This window comes from Actinia tenebrosa, unplaced genomic scaffold, assembly GCF_029948245.1.
Source record: "Actinia tenebrosa isolate PJP-AT-01 unplaced genomic scaffold, QUT_ActTen_1.0 PGA_scaffold13__45_contigs__length_12533684, whole genome shotgun sequence".
Lineage (NCBI taxonomy): Eukaryota > Metazoa > Cnidaria > Anthozoa > Actiniaria > Actiniidae > Actinia > Actinia tenebrosa.
In genome coordinates this window covers 7,146,851-7,165,290 of record NW_028292573.1, presented here as the reverse complement: position 1 = coordinate 7,165,290, position 18,440 = coordinate 7,146,851, and the positions used below count along the sequence as shown (strand labels likewise).

General features: G+C 39.4%; 1 long non-coding RNA gene across 1 annotated transcript; it reads right to left on the bottom strand.

Moving 5' to 3' along the window:
* Positions 1 to 13,814: 13,814 nt before the first annotated feature.
* Positions 13,815 to 18,053, bottom strand: LOC148911716 (uncharacterized). The gene is made up of 3 exons (XR_016119616.1): positions 17,873 to 18,053; positions 16,222 to 16,517; positions 13,815 to 15,183 (listed from the first exon to the last, which is right to left on the bottom strand). It is a non-coding gene; the product is annotated as an uncharacterized LOC148911716 (long non-coding RNA).
* Between the last annotated feature and the right edge of the window lie 387 nt (positions 18,054 to 18,440).

Genomic DNA, 18,440 nt, shown 5'->3' with positions numbered 1-18,440 from the left:
CCTTTTGGGGTCTTTAGCTCTATGCAGAATCCACAGTAATGCGTATGCGCATTCAAGATCATTAAGTCGGGTTGACCGCGTTGATATCCTTTCTGCCAGCACTTTATACGTTTGCCGTCTGAATCCTGCAGTTCGCCTAGACCAGGGGCTATGAGCATTTGGGGGTAAAACTTGCGGATGTAATCAACGACTTCCTTATGTAAGTCGAACTCATTCTCAATTTTGAATACCAACTTGTTGGGGCCGTCAAAGCGCCTTTCTATCTCATACTTACCGGTTTTCCTTAGCGTGGGAAGGACGTCACCTAACACCCATTTCCTGAACTTTTTAGCCTCAGCCTTTTCAGATCCGAATATCAATTCGTAAAGACCTTCCTCCGTCAAATACACGGCATTGGGCTGTGCGTTAAGGGTGTCACGCTGAGTTACACCCTTTAAAGACCTGAGAAGTACCTTATTTTCCTCTGATACGTGATCAGACGCCGCTTTTCTGGAATTTACGTAACCCAACGCCAACGCCACGGACTTCGCTTTAAAGTACAACTTGTCGTCTTGCACTATGCATTGCAGTTTGGTTTCGTTGTTTTGGAATACGCGAAGCATTGTATATCTAAGAAATATTTTAACCTTAATAGGCAACACTCTTTAGTTGATTCATTTCCACGCTCAGTTGCGCGTCTGAGACGACGAAGATGTAGCAGTTTATTTTGTCAGCGTCCTGCGCGTCAGTGCTTTTGGTGCGCTTGATCTCCAACGTTATGCCGTCCTGCGTATTTACTAAACGTAAACCCTGGCCATGTAGGTCTTCGTCGTTAATGGTGCGCATATCAATCCACAGCGCATATTTATCCTTAAAGAATTCCTCGGGGCTAATTTGGTCGCCAAACTTGCGCATGGCCTCTCTGTACACGTCTGCGGGCTTTATCCCCTGGGAGTAGACCTTGTTTGGAACGCCGTTTATGTTGACCCCCACGTTAGTAATGTTGGGGTTGTGAAAGGCCTCGGAGTCGCGCTTACCGGCTTCGTAGGGTTTGGCAAACACCAGCATTAACCCCGTGAGACTTCTTCGCGGGAGGTTAATGCTTTGGTTGATAACCTCATCCGTCTTATCCAGGAAGCTGAACGTCTTATACATCACTACGTGGTCGTAAAGGAATGCCTTGCCGGAGCTGTATTCCATGCCAGCGCTACGGGCCAGCTCTTCGCTGTACACGGTCTCGTACTGTAATTCTAAGTTGGTAATAGAGTATGGGGTTGTTGTGGTAAGTGCAGTGCTTAGCCCACCAATGATGTTATTAGCATCTGCTAAAGTTACTTCAAACTGCAGTTCGGATAACTGTCTTGGGTAATACACACCGTGATTCGTGATTACTTCAAAGTCCAGTGGTATGACATACTTACTACCATAGGCGGTCTTTATTCGATTTGCGTCTGCCACTGCGGTTTCTCCGCTGCCGTCAGTAGGTTGCGTTTTCGTAGGTGTGCGAACCTTACGTAGAATGACACTACCAATTCCCTGTTCTATCCTTTGCGCGCGGTCAAAGGCTGTCAACCATAAGTCTTTGTACGTGGTATACAGATCGTACCTATTTAAGTCCAGCAAGGATTCCCCGGCGAACTTTACGCGCATCTTAGAAACGATGTTGCGGCCCACGTTGTTAACGATAATCCTTTCATCTGTGGGGCTTGACTGTACCGCTAGGTCAAACCTCAAAGCCAAGGTGCCAGGAACTAAGACTAGGTTATCCGTTAGGCGGGGCACGCCTACGTACAGCGTCTCACCTGGCTTTGCGCTAGAAGGTGTAAAGGTGACCCGGTGAAAGGTGCGTTCTGCTTTCAGTCCGCCAACCTGCTTAGGTAATACGTTGGGATTTAACTTTGAGCTTATCATATATAATGGAAGTAGAAGGAACGGATTTTGATCCCCTTACCGAAGAAGGTCAAGTCGATATTAACGATGAAGAATACGAGTCCTTGCTTCCCGATGACAACGTAGACTCCCGAGGTCTCTTCGATAAGCTAAGACGCAAGTATGGCGTCAGGGCCCGCGATGCTCTGCGCTCTTTAAGAGATAAATTTAGGTCTAAGAACCCCCACACGCCCATTCCAGAATACTTACAAATGGAAGACTTGGACGCAAGAACTGTAATGTTAAGAGAAGTCATCGACAACGTAAAGCAGCGTTATCCTAGCGCAAATCTGACTCTCTTAGAGTTCCAAGTAGGAGATAAAGGCCAAATCCAAGTTCGATACGCAGGTAGAGAAAGATGGTACAACTTTTATCAAAGAAAGGAGTCTGCCTTACTTAACAATGGCCTTTCGAAAGAAATAACGGCAGCATTGGGAACTCCTAACCTAACGCTGTTGTCTACCTTGAGTAGAAAGGAAACTACGAGGCTCCAAGAAGATTACCTTAAAAGCATCAAAATGCCAAGCGTTAAAGCAAGCCTCGAATCTATGAACGCATTACTTAATAAGCAACAAGAAAAACTCCGACGATTAGAAACCGCTGAAGAGGAAAAGAGCGAAGAACTCAAAAAACTTCCGCCAAATAGTGACGCGACTGGAGGGATAATGAGCTTCTTGCAAAAGGTAAGAGCCGGAAAGGAAGCACTTAAGGAGGAAATACAGGAAAATAACGTAACCATCGATGACCTTACGCGACAACTTGATGACGTAACCAAGGAAGAGGGTGATATCGATAGTCAATTCGAAGCCGTCCAGGAGGAAAACCAAGCATTGCGGGGGCGCATAGAAGAATTGGAAGACGAATTCATGAAACAAGGCAGGCTAACTACTGAAAGTCATGCCGCCGAAATTGCAGACTTTAAAGCTAGACTCTCTAAGCTGCTAGAAGAAAAAAGCACCGCAAGAAATCAGCTAAGGGTTGCTTTGAATGAATCGGCGGGAAAAGACGCAGAACTACAGCGCTTGGGAAAAGAATTAATGGAGTCCGTTGACAGAGAAAGGCAAGTAATGGCGGACAAGGCAGTGGCGGAGGAACAAATACGACAACTTCGACAGGCCGCCGAAGACTTGGAGGGGCAAATAGAGCGGCAACAAGAAGTAGTTGAGGACCAAACTCGTCCCGAAGAGGAAAGGGAGGCAGCCCAAAAGGAATTAGAAGCCCTTCAGGAAAGAGTCGCGGAATTACAAACGCAAATAGAAGGTAAGGAAAAGGAGTTGGGGCTTACCACCAAGGAAAAGATAAAAAGAGCTCTGGTGAAGTATGGTATTCCGCTGGCATTTGCGGTTGCTATTTCAAGCGTAGTAGGAGTTATCCTATCCGCGCTTAAGGCTACGGGCGCGGGCGTAAAGAAATTAGGCAATGGGCTGACGGACTTGGGAAAAAAGATGGCAGCCGGTCTTCCTGGGCTGCTGGGTTCGGTTGTTTCCTTGGCACTTAGGGCCAGCGGAGAACTGCTAAAGTTCGTGGGGAATAACATTTGGATCCTCGTAGTAGCTATTGGGGTGGTACTCCTGAAGAAGCTAGGTCGATGAAGGGACCTTGGATTTCCTGTCCTTAGAATTGCTGCGCTCTTTCCGCGTCCTTGATTGAGGATGATGAAAGATAGTATTTGCGCCGCCCTGATAATTTGGGGCTAGCGGCAGCACGCTCATAGTGGAAATGGGTTTATGGCTCCAAACCGCGTCGGTAATATTGCTACCCATGCCAATGCTGTTTATCCTTACGTCGCCCGGCGTCGACCCATCGGTGCTACCATCATCAGGAAATATTTGTAGCTTAGCATATTTACAATTAATTACCATATGAAACGTGACCGGCGTCAGATCTTCTCCGCTAAATTTGTTTGGCTCCATCGAAAAGTGGGCCGCTCTTCTGCTGTTCGGGGAAGTTCGATACGGGGGCAAAGGCTCGTCATTCTCATCGACAAGCCTAAACCCCACGTTCGCGCTCGTTCCCGTGTTAATGCTAATGGTGCAAATGACTAACGCAGGGCCTCCAACTTCAACCCACATTCCCATATCAAACCACTCATGCCTTGCGTACTCCTTTACGTCTAAGTAGTGAACGTAATGCGTTTCACTTAAATGCGGATTCATATATTTCAGCAAACATAGTTTGCTTCTAGAGACTAACCACCGTAAGAGTGCTGATGGTCGCGTGATTATAAGGTTGATCTCTTTGATCCTCTATGCTATTTACTGTGGCCTTTCCCGTGTCATCTACGCGCATTTGCAACTTTACCTTCCCATGGCAATCAGCAACCATGTGAAAAGTCCAACCCGATAAATTCTCGGCGCTGTTGGCGGGGGGCTCTACGGAAAAATGCGCAGGCTCCCTGTTGTTTGTCTTATTTCTCATAGGCTGCAGTACGACATTGTCATCGCAGAACCTAAAGCCCACGTTGGCATGGCTGCTCGTACCGATGCAAATACTACAAAGGATTAACTTCTTTCCCGAGTAGTTCAAGTCTACAGACATGCCCGTGACATCAACCCAAGAGCTCTGGGTGTATTTTTTCTCGCCTGTGTAAGTCGTATAAACACAATCTACTCCAGCTACGTAGGGGTTGTTCATCGCCATATATAATAGCTCAGACCAATGCTTGCAGCTGCTAAGCCGGCTTTTAGTAAGTTATGGTCATATTCCTCGGTAACCTTCTTTACTGGTTTCTTTGGTGGCTTTTCTACATGCGCCTTCTTTGATGGTTTTTCTACGTGCTCCTTCTTTGGCTTCTCCACGAAATGGGGAATGTTCCTAAGAGTGTCAGAGTTCACGTCATTCACCCCAAACTTCATATCCTTAGTAGCTCGTTGAAGTTTGTTGTTGTAACCCACGACGGAATCGGCGTTGATGACCAAATTACTTGGCATTAACCAACAACCAGGACTCAAGGCATAATCCAGTCTAACCTTTGATTGCTGCACCGCAAGTTGATATCTTTGAACTGACTTAGAAATCTCATTCTCGATAACAGCGCTTTCGAAGAGGACAAGGAATACTTGTTGGGTTTCCTGTGACGCACCGGAGGCATCTACGATGGGGCTGCGAGTGCTAACCTGGGCCCCTAGAATGCAGTAAACGAAGGCTTCAATACTTCGGTTAATCCTTGCTTGGTTCTTCAGGCCAATACCTTTCGCGGCAAAGAAAGGCGCCCATGGATATTTCTCTTTGCTTTCTATGAAGTAAATTAAAGTACCCCTCGATGCTTTACCACCAAGGTCGGAGAATTCCCATTGACTTGGGTAGCCCATGCCCGGAGTTTCTATGCTGGCTCCGACATACGAAGCATAAGTGTACGTTTCTCCTAAACCATGTGCGGCACCTTCTTTATTGCGGAAGTCAGGGTTGGTGAGCTTGAATTCATTCCTTAATCGCTCCCATGCGACTTTGTCATATTTGTTATCCTTCGGCTTAAAGATAGTGTCACTAGGAAGCGGTGCTCCTAACTCAAACAATATCCTACGAATAGTAAAAGCAACATGAAATCGCAGGAAAGGAATGTGGAACATGTCCGCGGCTATACCACATCCTTTAGTAGCAGCCCAGACGGCAAAGTTTAACTGCTGCGGCCAATACCGCATGTTGGGACCCGATAACCATTCTCTGGATTCTTTCCCTGAGGTATGTTTCATGGCAGTTTCTCTAAAGATGTCTCTGACTTTTATTTCGAAAGTCGTAGAACCCACGGGGATTTCTAAGGAGGTAACCATCTTAGCAAAGTCATTTGCGCCGCCTTTGTTGTTGTAAAACGGGTAATCCTCCGTTGCCGGTAATAAATTCTCTGGAAAATTAGGCTGCCTTTCTTTATGCTCGGGTTTTGGGTTCTTTGGCTCCAAGTCCGCATTGCTGTACATCCTGGAGCCTTCATAGTAAATCCCATCGGGTCTTCTTTCAAACTTACTAGGGTCTGCATGCGGAAACATCTTCCTAAATGCTCTCCAGTTGGCATAATCCCGGTTGTCGTGATGTGGCTGCGCCGCTACGTCATTCCCAAAAGCGTCGTACATTAGTATATATAATGGATGTTATACCTTCAGCACCTCAGTTGTACCCAGATGTTCCCAACGAATTAAACGCCGAGAACTTTCGTTTAAACAAGGCGAACTTAATACTGGCTTACTTGGAAGGGCAAGCGAAACACTACGAAGAGGTCAGGAAAAAGTACGCCAGAGCCCGAAGCATACTACACAAAATCGCGATAACTTCCGGCTCCATGTCCGTGGCGTTAACAGGCACTGGCGTTGCTACCTCACTCACCGGGCCTGGAATAGTCGTTGGCGTTCCTTTAGCCAGCGTTGGAGCTGTCTGCGGCATTGTTTCCGCTGTTACGACAGGCATTATAAAGCAATTGTCCGGTAAGATATCCAAGCACGACACTCATATAGCTCTAGCAAGAGCAAAGGCTAACACCATCGCCGACTTGGTCTCCAAGGCTCTGCGGGACCGCCGCATAGACGACACGGAGTTTTCTTTGATCCTCGCGGAGGAAAAGAAATACGGCGAATTAAAGTCGGGCAATAAAAAAACCATCGTGAAAGATCTGTCCGAGGAATCTCGCAAACAGATCTACCAGAAGGCAAAAGAGGAGCTCCAAAGAAAACTCGCTCAGTAGACATCTGCTTTGAAAAGAACGTAGGGGGATTTCGACTGCACATTTCATCTTCTCGGAATCCATCCTAACAGCGGGTGGTTGGGGTCAATTTCGTGAAATATTTCGTAGATTACATCAGGGTAATAAGGAATATCCTTATCCAGCCGACAGAATAACCACTCGGCCCTTTGCATATCTGGGACATGAGGAATACGCCTACCGGTAATTTCAGACAAAAGATAGGGAATAGCTTTGTAATATTTCCCTAGCTTTAATTTTTTCAATGTCTTTCGTAGCCTTTGTGGGGTTGGCTCTTCTAAGTGGTCTATGATTTTCTGCGTGTCTAAATATACCGGATGTAAACCTTGGATATGACTCATCCAGTCCCTAAAGTATTTTATTCTCTTATATGGGGTCTTCGTACGACCTCCATTGGCGTAATACTGCTCTTTGGTAGCATTTGGTACGGCATTACGAATATTTTTACCACACTCGTAACACTGTGCTGACGTGTTGTCTTCTATTTGCATTTTTTTACCACAACACCAAAAGGGTTCTAGCTTAGGTACGATAACTTTAGGTCTTAGGCAAATCACACAGAAGTCATTGGCGAACTTTTTACATTCATGCATCGTATATCCGACAAATATTTTAACCTCCGTTTGCGACCCCAACAGAGCAGCAGTTAGGCACATTTCGCGCTGCATGCGGATCGCGCAAGACCCCCTGTAGGGCGGATTACCGACCTCCAAAACCCCGGGGAAGGCTGGTGTTTCTCGACTTGTGATTTTTGACAATGCCGGCAATTCGCGCCTCCGCCTAACTGCTGCTAGAACCATACGCGTTTTGAGCTTTAACAGGGCAAAACCCTCATATTATGCACGGAACTCTCTATTTTTTAATAGCTCATTTAAAAAAACTCCTAAAAATCTAGGTTATATCAACATTTTAGAAAAAGTTAATTTTTCTAACACAAGAAAAAATAGATTTTTGAAGGTATTTTTGATCGACTTTATGAGATTTTTTAGAAGCACTGAAACTACAAAATATGAAATATCAATGCGCTTCGTTGCCTTTTTGTCGAAAATACCCACGTATTATTGTAGAATGATTGACTAGTAGCCGTCATTCATGCAATCATATAGTCGGCAAATAACTATTATCTAATAGTTTTTGGCGCTCACTGCTTGAATACGAAAAGAATTCTCTCTTAAACTAGAGGGATAATTAGGTTTTTTGGTTTTAAAACCAAATGAATTTAGTTATCGATTAAAAGAAATCAAAATGGAATGGATCCCCTTATCGAATAAAATGGGTCAAAATCGAATGGATCCCCTTATCGAATAAAACGGGTCAAAATCGAATAAATTTAGTTATAGAATAAAACGGGTCAAAATCGAATGAATTTAGTTATAGAATAAAACGGGTGAAAATCGAATGGATCCCATTATCGAATAAAACGGGTCAAAATCGAATGAATTTAGTTATCGAATAAAACGGGTGAAAATCGAATGAATTTAGTTATCCAATATAATGGGACAAACTCGAATGAAATTAGTTATCTAATAAAACGAATCAAAATCCAATGAATTCAGTTATCGAGTAAAAGGAGTCAAAATCGAATGGATCCCATTATCGAATAAAATGGGTCAAAATTGAATGAATCCCATTATCGAATAAAACGGGTCAAAATCGAATGAATTTAGTTATCGATTAAAACGGTTCAAAATCGAATAGATTTAGTTATCGAATAAAAAGGGTCAAAATCGAATGAATTTAATTATCGAATAAACCGGGTCAAAATCGAATGGATCCAATCATCGAATAAAACGGGTCAAAATGGAATGGATTCAATCATCGAATTAAACGTCTTAAAATCGAATAAATTAAGTTATCGAATAAAATGGGTCAAAATCGAATGAATTTAATTATCGAATAAAACTGGTCGAAATCGAATGATCCCATTATCGAATAAAATGGTTCAAAATCGAATGGATCCCCGTATCGAATAAAACACGTCAAAATCGAATGAATTTAGTTATCGAATAAAACGGTTCAAAATCTAATGAATTTAGTTATCGAATAAAACGGGTCAAAATCGAATGATTCCAATTATCGAATAAAACGGGTCAAAATCGAATGAATTTAGTTATCGAATAAAACGGGTCAAAATCGAATGATTCCAATTATCGAATAAAACGGGTCAAAATCGAATAAATTTAGTTATCGAATAAAACGGGTTAAAATCGAATGATTCCAATTATAGAATAAAACGGGTCAAAATCGAAAGGATTTAGTTATCGAATAAAACGGGTCAAAATCGAATGAATTTAGTTATCGAATAAAACGGGTCAAAATCGAATGAATTTAGTTATCGAATAAAACGGGTGAAAATCGAATGAATTTAGTTATCGAATAAAACGGGTGAAAATCGAATGAATTTAGTTATCGAATAAAACGGGTCAAAATCGAATGAATTTAGTTATCGAATAAAACGGGTCAAAATCGAATGGGTCCTGTTATCGTATAAAACGGGTCAAAATCGATTTATTTAACAGAAAATACTGATACTGGAGGGGGTAGATGTGCTGAAAATCGCAAATTCCGGAGAGAAACAAAAATTTGAGAAATTTTAAGAAATAAAGAATAAAATAAAAAATAAAAAAACCCAAAGTTTTAATAATCCGTGCTTCTAGATGAAAGCCCAAAATAGCGAAAAACATGTTATCCGATCGATAAACCGCGTATGCAAAATTTTCAGAATTAAAAAATAGCGCACGCGTTCATTGATACGTTATATTTAGCTTGAACAGATTTACGTACCTGGAGTTTTCTAGCTTGACATCGAAATTTGAACAAAATTCCAGAACTATTTCACTTTATCCTTAATCATGGGAAATATTTGCCTCTTTAAAAAATGTATAGAATAACTGTTAAAAGATATTTGAGATATAACGCGCGCGATGATTGGCTAAGTACTGAGTTTATATCAGAGGACAGAGACACGCTCGCGCAAAATCGTTCAAAAATATTTTATAAAAGCGATATAAAACGTCCGATTGTGTCTATATTTAGATCTTATTAACTAAGCGGGAGGTCTGTACGGGATAATCTTGATCGAGGTCGAAACCGAGGTCAAGATTATCCCGTACAGACCGACCAAGCTCGGTTGATAAGAGTTTTATTATATGACCACTTTTCATTGAAAAGGACAAAATATTTTCGCCGTAAGATTAATATGCGATCGGACCGGTTAATACCGAAGAATCTAGACCAGTCCGCGATGCGATCTATCCAATCAGATTGCTCGATTTGCTAGTGTCGAGGCTCGAAGATTCACGGTCATATAATAAACTGTGATATAAACACTCTGGGAGAAGTAGAGCAAGAGAGAAGTCAAAGAAGCATTCGGCTACGCCTCGTGTTTCCCTACGACTTCTCTCTACAGCTCCCATCGTGTTTATATCACAGTATATAATATATAGACAGTATATAGACGCGCGCAGTTTTATATTTCTTAATTATAAATTTATTAGCATTCCGGGTTTGGTTGTACGAAGGGTGGATAGCACTTTGCGATGGATTACTGAAATCCTTATCCAAAGGATAAGTCGATGTTATTATCCAATACATTTATCCACTGGATAAAATATATCTATCGGATATCGATATCCACCCTCGTACAACCGGGCCCTGATTGGTTGAAAGTGGGTGCTTTATTATAGCAAACAGCACCGCGCACTTTCAGATGCCTTATTTCTATTCAAAATAACGAATTTTGTGTTTGTTAAAAGAAATAAACTTGCCTGCTGTGTTGCTATAATGTTATATTGCATTTAGAGTTTAGAAGAACAACACACGTCGTGCTTCTCCTAACACTTCCCTCGTGTTTTGCCAACCATCGCGTTATTTACTGCACAATCCACGCGCGCGCATTTTCTATTTGTTTAAGAGAACCGTTAATATGTACTGTTTAATAGACGAGCAGGAGTGTTTTATCGGGTCTAAAACACGAGGCGCAACCGAACGGGTTTACACTCAATAAAACCCGATCTGCAAGTTTATTAAACGGCTTAAAAAAACTCACGATGGATGTTCTCATATTGTACCGACTTCTTTACGAAATGAGTTTGATAGAGAAAATCCAAGTTGAAGTTTATGCAAATGAATACAGACGAATCTATATCAGATATAAAACCTCCTTCGTGGTCATTATTTCTATTTGTGTTTCCTTCATGAACTATTAATGAGATTTTTTACAAACATATGTATTATGAATTAAAAGTGAAAGTTAGCGAGCGAAAGACGAGCAGGGGTGGTGGGAGGGTAACACGTTACGTCATCTGGTACATCATTACGTCATACCTGTCCACCAGCATGGCCGCCATCCATGTCTTTGTCTTTTGATCCTGTTGGGAATGGTTGAAACCCTCCAATTATTTACATTAAGACCCGTCCTATTACCACACCCTGACTCCTATGTTCCCATTATACAGTAAGCATTCAAACATTTGTCCAACATATTCTCTATCAAAATAAAATGAAGAAAAAATGCTTCAAAATGTTCTGTTAACTGATACAGGGTTATCAAAGTGTTTGGCGCAGTGTTCCATTGAGACGCAAGTTTTTCGCTCCATGTAAGGGAATCCGTACTTATGGTGGATTCCGGATTCCAAGCGATGAATTCCGGATTCCAAAACTTTGGGATACTGGATTCCATATGGTTAGTTTTCAGATACTTTCTTTGAAAATCATATTTGATATACTTGCCAGTATAACTAGGGAGGTGTCCCTGGTATATATAACTAGCGTGACAAAAAAAAAAAAAAATTGACAAAAGCGCATACATTAGGTTTCAGACATCATAACATATTGCAAATAGCCCACTCCTCCCTTTTGAATTCATTTGTCATATGACCTCTAACGACAATTTCCTGATCTAAATTTCAATTTAATCATGGTTAAAGCGCGCCGGATTCCAAGGCCTGGATTCCGGATTCCAGAGTTCCGGATTCCGGATTCCAAAGCCTAAAGTTTCATGGATTCCGGATTCCCTTACATGCGGCGAAAGTTTTTACGTAGTTTTGTTGAATGAAAGAAAAATTAAATGATAGAAATTAAACTATAGGATAATTTGTTTTTTCTGCATTACTCTTGAAGAGTATATCGAGACAATTCACTGGTAGAAAGTCGATGATTCAGACTAATCAAAATCTGTGCTGTTCCACGTATTTCATTCACATGAACACGTAACTTCCTGTATTCAGTCATTTGAAATCGTTTTGTGTGTGTTTTTGGATTTTCATCAAGGACTTCTTAATTTAAAATAATAACATATAATACCGAAAGTATTTGTAGTCTACAGAAAAAGTTTATTTTTTATGAAGTGTAAAAACAAATTTTCAAAAGTTAAAACATTGAACAGAGTTCAACTCTAGGTAAAGACCAACAAGCGTCTTAAAAAACGCTTAAACACAAAATATAAAGCAACCATAGACTACAAGTGAAGAAGTTATGGCCGGAATTATTGTAAAAACAAATTTATGGCTGAAGAAAGTAAAGTTCATTCGAGTATTTAATAAAGACTTGTATGAACAACTCTCCTTGAGCGCGAGCTGTTCGCTTTTGTTTTGTACAATTTTCGAGAGAATCCGAGTTCTCCGGCTCAGAGTTAATGTTAGGGACTTTAAGATTTGCAAAATCTATGACGGCGACGTCAACCGGAAGTGTGAATAATTTCTCTTTGGGGTTCTGTTCATTGGAGATTTCATCCAAAACATTGTCAGTAAAGTCAACTCATCCACAGGTAAGACAGATTTTAAAGACGCGAAACCCCAAAGTGAAGTAATTTACTCTTCCGGTTGACGTCGCCGTCGCAGATTTTGCAAATCTTAAAGTCCCTATTAACTCTGTCCTGCTCAAACAACTTAACAGACAGAAGCTACTTTGACAATTATCCCTGGCGTGTTTTATCTCAATAATAACGATAATTTAAAGATTATGACGTAAAATTCTTGAAGTTTTAACGTGACTTTACCTCAACTATTGACACTCACACAGCTGAGTCTTTGTCTTGTTCGTCTGTTTTCTTCGGCCTGAAAAGTCCTTTCATTCCCAAGTCCCTCAAAAAGGTCCTATATATTAAACTCAATTTTCTTTTCTCCCTTCTCCTGATAAATTCTTCTCGCAGAAGCATTTCTTTTAGTATACGTATGAAGCTGATATAAAGGCTGATCGCCATCAGTTGAAAGAACCCAAACAACATTCTTAAAGCCCGGGGAAGCCATTCAAGTGTTCTTCGCGATCTCTGATTGGTTGATTTTCTCACACCTCTAATTGCCGATTGGTTATTTCTTGACAAGTTATAATTGTATCTCTTTGTTTACGTCTGCAATATTTTCGTGCAACTTCAGTCAAAATAATAGCTTTGCAGTTAAAAAATTAAAGGGATTTAAATGCTAGACAATGTTACCCAATTTCTCCAGCAGCGGACATTTCTTGATTGTTTTGAATAAAAGGCTCAAATGAAAATACAAAAGAAATAATGTATACCACAAATAGTAATGATGAAAAGGTAATTATACACCGTGAAAAGATGAAAAAACTTACTGACGTTTCGGACGCTAGTCCTTCGTCGATTTTAAAGTTTTGTTTTTTTTTCAGAGTAAAACAAAGATATGGGATGGAGCTTGATCATTAAGGTATTCACATTTAACACATCCCATCCCATCCCCTCACAAGAGACAAGCCACTAATAAGACAGCTATTTTTCTATATATCAGGATTTTATTGCAAATGATACTCTTGCATTCGATTCAATCATAATATGATTTGCACTATAATAATAATAATAATAATAATATAATATAATAATAATAATAATAATAAAGCCCTTATTTCTTGAGGGTAATACTAAATAGTACAAATAAACTCATAGCCCTCCTAATAATTAAAAGTACAAAATATGAGTAGCATGGGTGGCGTTCGCAGCTAACGCATCGTCTTTTACCGCTGTGAGTCGACTGAGTCAGGTTGCTGGCTCGAGCCCTGCAGTCGCCACATGTGAATTGAGTTTGTTTGATGTGTTGTTCTCTCCTATACTACGAGGGGTTTTCTCCGGGTTCTCCGGTTTCCTTCCTCTGATAAAATCAACATGTGAGTTAAGTGTTGCATAGAATATTGAATGGTAGTAGTGTGTGTGAGTGAAAATTGTCCCCAATTAGTGCGAAAGCGCTAAAACAATTAGACACTTAAATAAAAGTGATTGTTTTTTAATTTTATCATTATGTTATAATGTAAAAATATTTATTAAACTCATTGATAATTCACGAGGAAAACACAACAGAAATCACAACCGTGAAGAGTTTTTTAAAATAAGATACAGAATCCTGCATAAACTTTAAGATGGATTTTCTTGGCCAGATTCACATTTATCTTGAAAATTTTAGCAAAACACAAAAGAAATAACCTAGACGTTTGATAAGTAATCTACAGTATTAGTGGCCATATCGTATCTGATATACAAACTCTCAGCAACGCCTCGAGCTTGTATATCGGATACAACACGGCCACTCATACTGTATATATTACATAAAAAGATTAGAATATATGTAAAAAGCTAATTATACATTATCAGAATATAACATCAAAACATAAAGGAAAACAAAGGAAATAAATATAACTAATTATAGTAATTGCTAAATAAATATACTAGTATCATGGTAAAAAATGACTAAGTGAAAGTTGCTGGTTTAATAAAAGTTTAAAATAACTATTCTTAAAAGATGTAACACTTGAAAGTTTTCTGAAATCAAGTGGCAGACTATTCCATAATTTTGCAGTGGAGACACAGAAAGTTATTCCACCTTCAGTTTGCCTCTTAAAAATAGGACATACAAAATTATAATTTGCATATCTCATGCTTCTACCCTAACCCTTTCACTATTTAATATTAATGTATCATTCATATATGGAGCTGTTATTCCATTTATGTGCTTAACAGGTCATGTGACCCTACCTCCCTTGAAACGAGTAGCTGTGTTAAAATGAACATCAGGAATAAAAAGAGCACCTCAATATTAGTAGGGTGAAAGAGGTTTAGGTCATAGATAGCAAAAAAGTAGAATTAAAAATTCATCATCGATAAGAGTACAGACACATAAAAAACTGATGTCTATTTGTTTTTTGCAATATCAAAAACAATAAAAACTTTTCTCATTTTTAGCGATTAAAACAACCAATGGAAAGAGTGCACGCTCGTTGACATCAGCTTTATCTGTCTGTACTCTCATAGATGATAAAAAATAATCAATCAGCATGTGATAAATTGGTAAGATATTGTGATTGTCCCACGCTGTGATACGACAGCGAAAAGCTTTGTAGATTTTTTTTTTAGATTGTAAAACAGATGTCTTATAAGGATTGTATGGTATATGCTCTTTGCCATCCAGCACATTTTCCCATACAAATCCTCATAAAATATTCCATTTTATATTTAATGCTATTTATCCTATAGTCAACATTATGAGCTGAAACGTCACCCCCTTACTAAGGTTGAGCTGCTCTTTTCATTTCCAAAGTTCGTTCCTGTCAGTGCAAGTTGTCTATTGCCTCATTGCTCATAGCTGGTGAATAGAAAAAAGACAAAAATGAAAAAAGGTTTGAGTTTAGGCATGGACTAAATATGAGTACTACAATTAATGATACAGTACAAAAGAAATGCCACAACTTCCATAAAAGAAAGTCTAATTTCTATAATTTTCAAATTACTCAAGACAATATTGAGAAGGGTCCATTGAAAAATGGTTCACCAGAACATAGACCACTTTTACCAAGATTTGCTTTTTTAAGTACTGAGTCAGTCACCAGTCATGATTACAGGCCAAATTAGTTTCAGATCAGTATATCTTGTTTCTGGCTCAATGTTACTGGTCAAAATGACCAGAAAGGCAAACATTTGACTGGGCAAGTTCCAATTGACCTCTTACAGCTTGTCAGAATGTAGCTCAATTTGGAAAACTTAGAAATAGGTTTCCACCTCTCAGGAGATTGAATTGTTTTTGTTTTATCCTCCAAATTGAGCTGCTTTGGCGTCACATGCAAGGGTTCTATTCTAGCCCAACATTGTTCAAGAAAGGGCCATTATTTTTAGACTTGGTAGGTAAAATTTCTAATTTTAGCATTTTTTTGGGGAGGGTAATTGTTTTCCTAAAAAATATATAGTTGCCTAAGGATCAATGTCCTGTTGCTTAAAGATTAAAGGTGATTTATTAAAGTCTTGATGCGGTAGATCAATAACATAACCACAACAGTTTGTTCCTCAAAACTTACTGTGTTTCACCTAAATCAATAAGCCCCCCCCTCTCAATTAAGCCCCCTCTCTCTAATAAGCCCTCCCTTAAACGTGCCTGAAATAAATAAGCCCCCCGGGGGACTAAATAGAGGATTTACGGTATGTGAAGGGAGGGAGATAATGACAAAAGTATTTAAAAAATGAGGGAGGAAGGGAAGGATAGAGGATGGAAGAAATGACATAATTATGGATTTTCTAATTTTATGATTGTTACAACAATGTCATCATCACAAACATCATCACTGTGGGTACTATCATGCATCCATATTATGATAGCAATCAAAGTAAATAGTCATACATATTAACTCACTTTCTATTTCACTTTCTATACACTTCTCCCATCTACTTCCAGCTTGATCTCTTTTGTTGCTGAAGTTTTCTTGTTCCAATTTTTCAGTATCTGTCTTTTCATCTTCACAACAACCAAACTCTTCAACATCAACATCTATAACTTTTTCTGCTATCAACTGTTCTCACTCTCCTTGTTGTTTAGCTTCTGATCATGCTTTCTACAATCTGGAGCACTCCCTTGGCCATAAATTCTTTATAATGACTGCTTTTCTCCACGTACTTTACATAATTTACTTATTTATTGGTCTTTTTTACCTGAAACAAGTTCAAACAATAGTTATATATAATATAAAGAGCAAATTATATAAAGTCTGAAGTGTTTTGGTGGCATGCTAAAGCAACTCTTAAAAGTGTAGTGGGGGCCTGGGGGGGGGGGGGGGTACTCCACCAGAATTTGGGTAGGGGTGTTCCTCTGGGATTCTAAAAGGGGTACCCTATTTATGACAAAAAAAAAAACAAATTTGTAGACCCTGTTTATGACAAAAGATATAATTAATTGCACTGAGTTGGACCCATTTCAATTATCATGTCATCTCGCATATCGTTTTTTTACGACCATAATAACCAGTTTCAGTCAATACGAAAGTAGAAACCCTGAATATGACAGGAAACTCAGAAAGAACTTGGAACTTGAGTGAAATTGCATACCCTGTTTATGACAAGAAGCTCGAAAAACCATACCCTGTTCAGCGGATCATCCCCGTATAGTCCATATATAGGAGTACCCCCCCTCTCCCCCGGGAGTGGGGGCTTATTGCTAAACTAGGTGGGGGGGAGGGGGGTAGAAGTTGAAAAAAATTCATTAACTTTAATTTAGTGCAATTACTAGCAAAATGTCTCTCCCTCGACTCTATTGTTAGAATGAATTCCTTCCTATGAGAGATGTACTGGCCAACATGTTGGTTGACATAACAAAAAACAGCAAGAAAAAATCTTTTGTCAAAGTCTACTACCCAAAGCTAGTGGGTTTTCACCCCTCAACACCCTTCGCTTCCTAAGAGAATCAGTTACAGTCACTGGAAAGATTACCCGTCAGGTGCTTGTATATTATGATAACTGAAAACCTACCCCTTTCCCCCTCTCAAAGAAAAACACATCTAAATTATATCAAGTCTAAGAAAATTATTTCTTAAGCCTTTGACATACTTCACCAGACTCTAACCCTCTACAGTGACAGATCTAGAATAGATACGTTTTTCTTTGTTTTCTTCCTTTCTTCAGTATTACTGATATATACATATAAGTTCACCAAGTGAGCAAAGTGAGTTGCTTGCTACTGAGTACAAATAAGTTTGAATCAAAATAACATCACTGACATGAATCGCCTAACTGGTCTAAACAAAAATATCGTTATTACGTTGGAAAAGAATGCAGAGTTCCCAAGAAAATCGACGAAATTTTTGACTCGGGTTGAACTAGAATTTTTCATTTGGGACCTAATGATGAACTTGCTAATACAAAAGTTCTCCGTGCCCCCTCGTTTCGTAATCAGAATTAGTTTCCACCTAGAACTTTGCATTTTAAAACTGCAGGAATGTGCAGATTTAGATTTGCTTTAGTTCAATTTAATAAAAAAATAGGCCAGTGCTTCAAATTAAAGATAAACTCACTTGATGAACTTGAATTCTTTTACACGAAAAACACCTCAAAACGTTGAATTGTTGAACCACTCTAATCCACTGGTGTTAAAGAAATGCTTCTTTCCGATAACGTAGTCCAAAATCTCTCTTTTTTGAAGAATATTCAGAGCAAAAAGACAAGCTTCGATGAAAAGAAAAAAATAACACAAAAAGGATCTTTGTATTGGTCCCAGTCCACACTCGGTTTGTCAAAGAATGATCAGGAACGCCTTGTCATAAATGACTCCCGCAAAAGATTTTTAATTTTACATATCAGTTATTACGATTATTACATAAAAATATATAAATGAAAATCATGAAACAAGAATAGTGATGTTTTGTAGAAAACTGAGTCAAATAGATAGTAAGTGTTACAAATAGTAAGTTCAGTGACCTCTGAGTCAGTTGACTGTGGTCCAGCATATTGTAAAATATAACTGGACTGGACTGGACTGGACTGGACTGGACTGGACTGGACTGGACTGGACTGGACTCGAAATTTGTAAAACATGGACTGGGCTTGATGCGAAAAGTAACAAATTCTAAAAGAGCAAGAGAA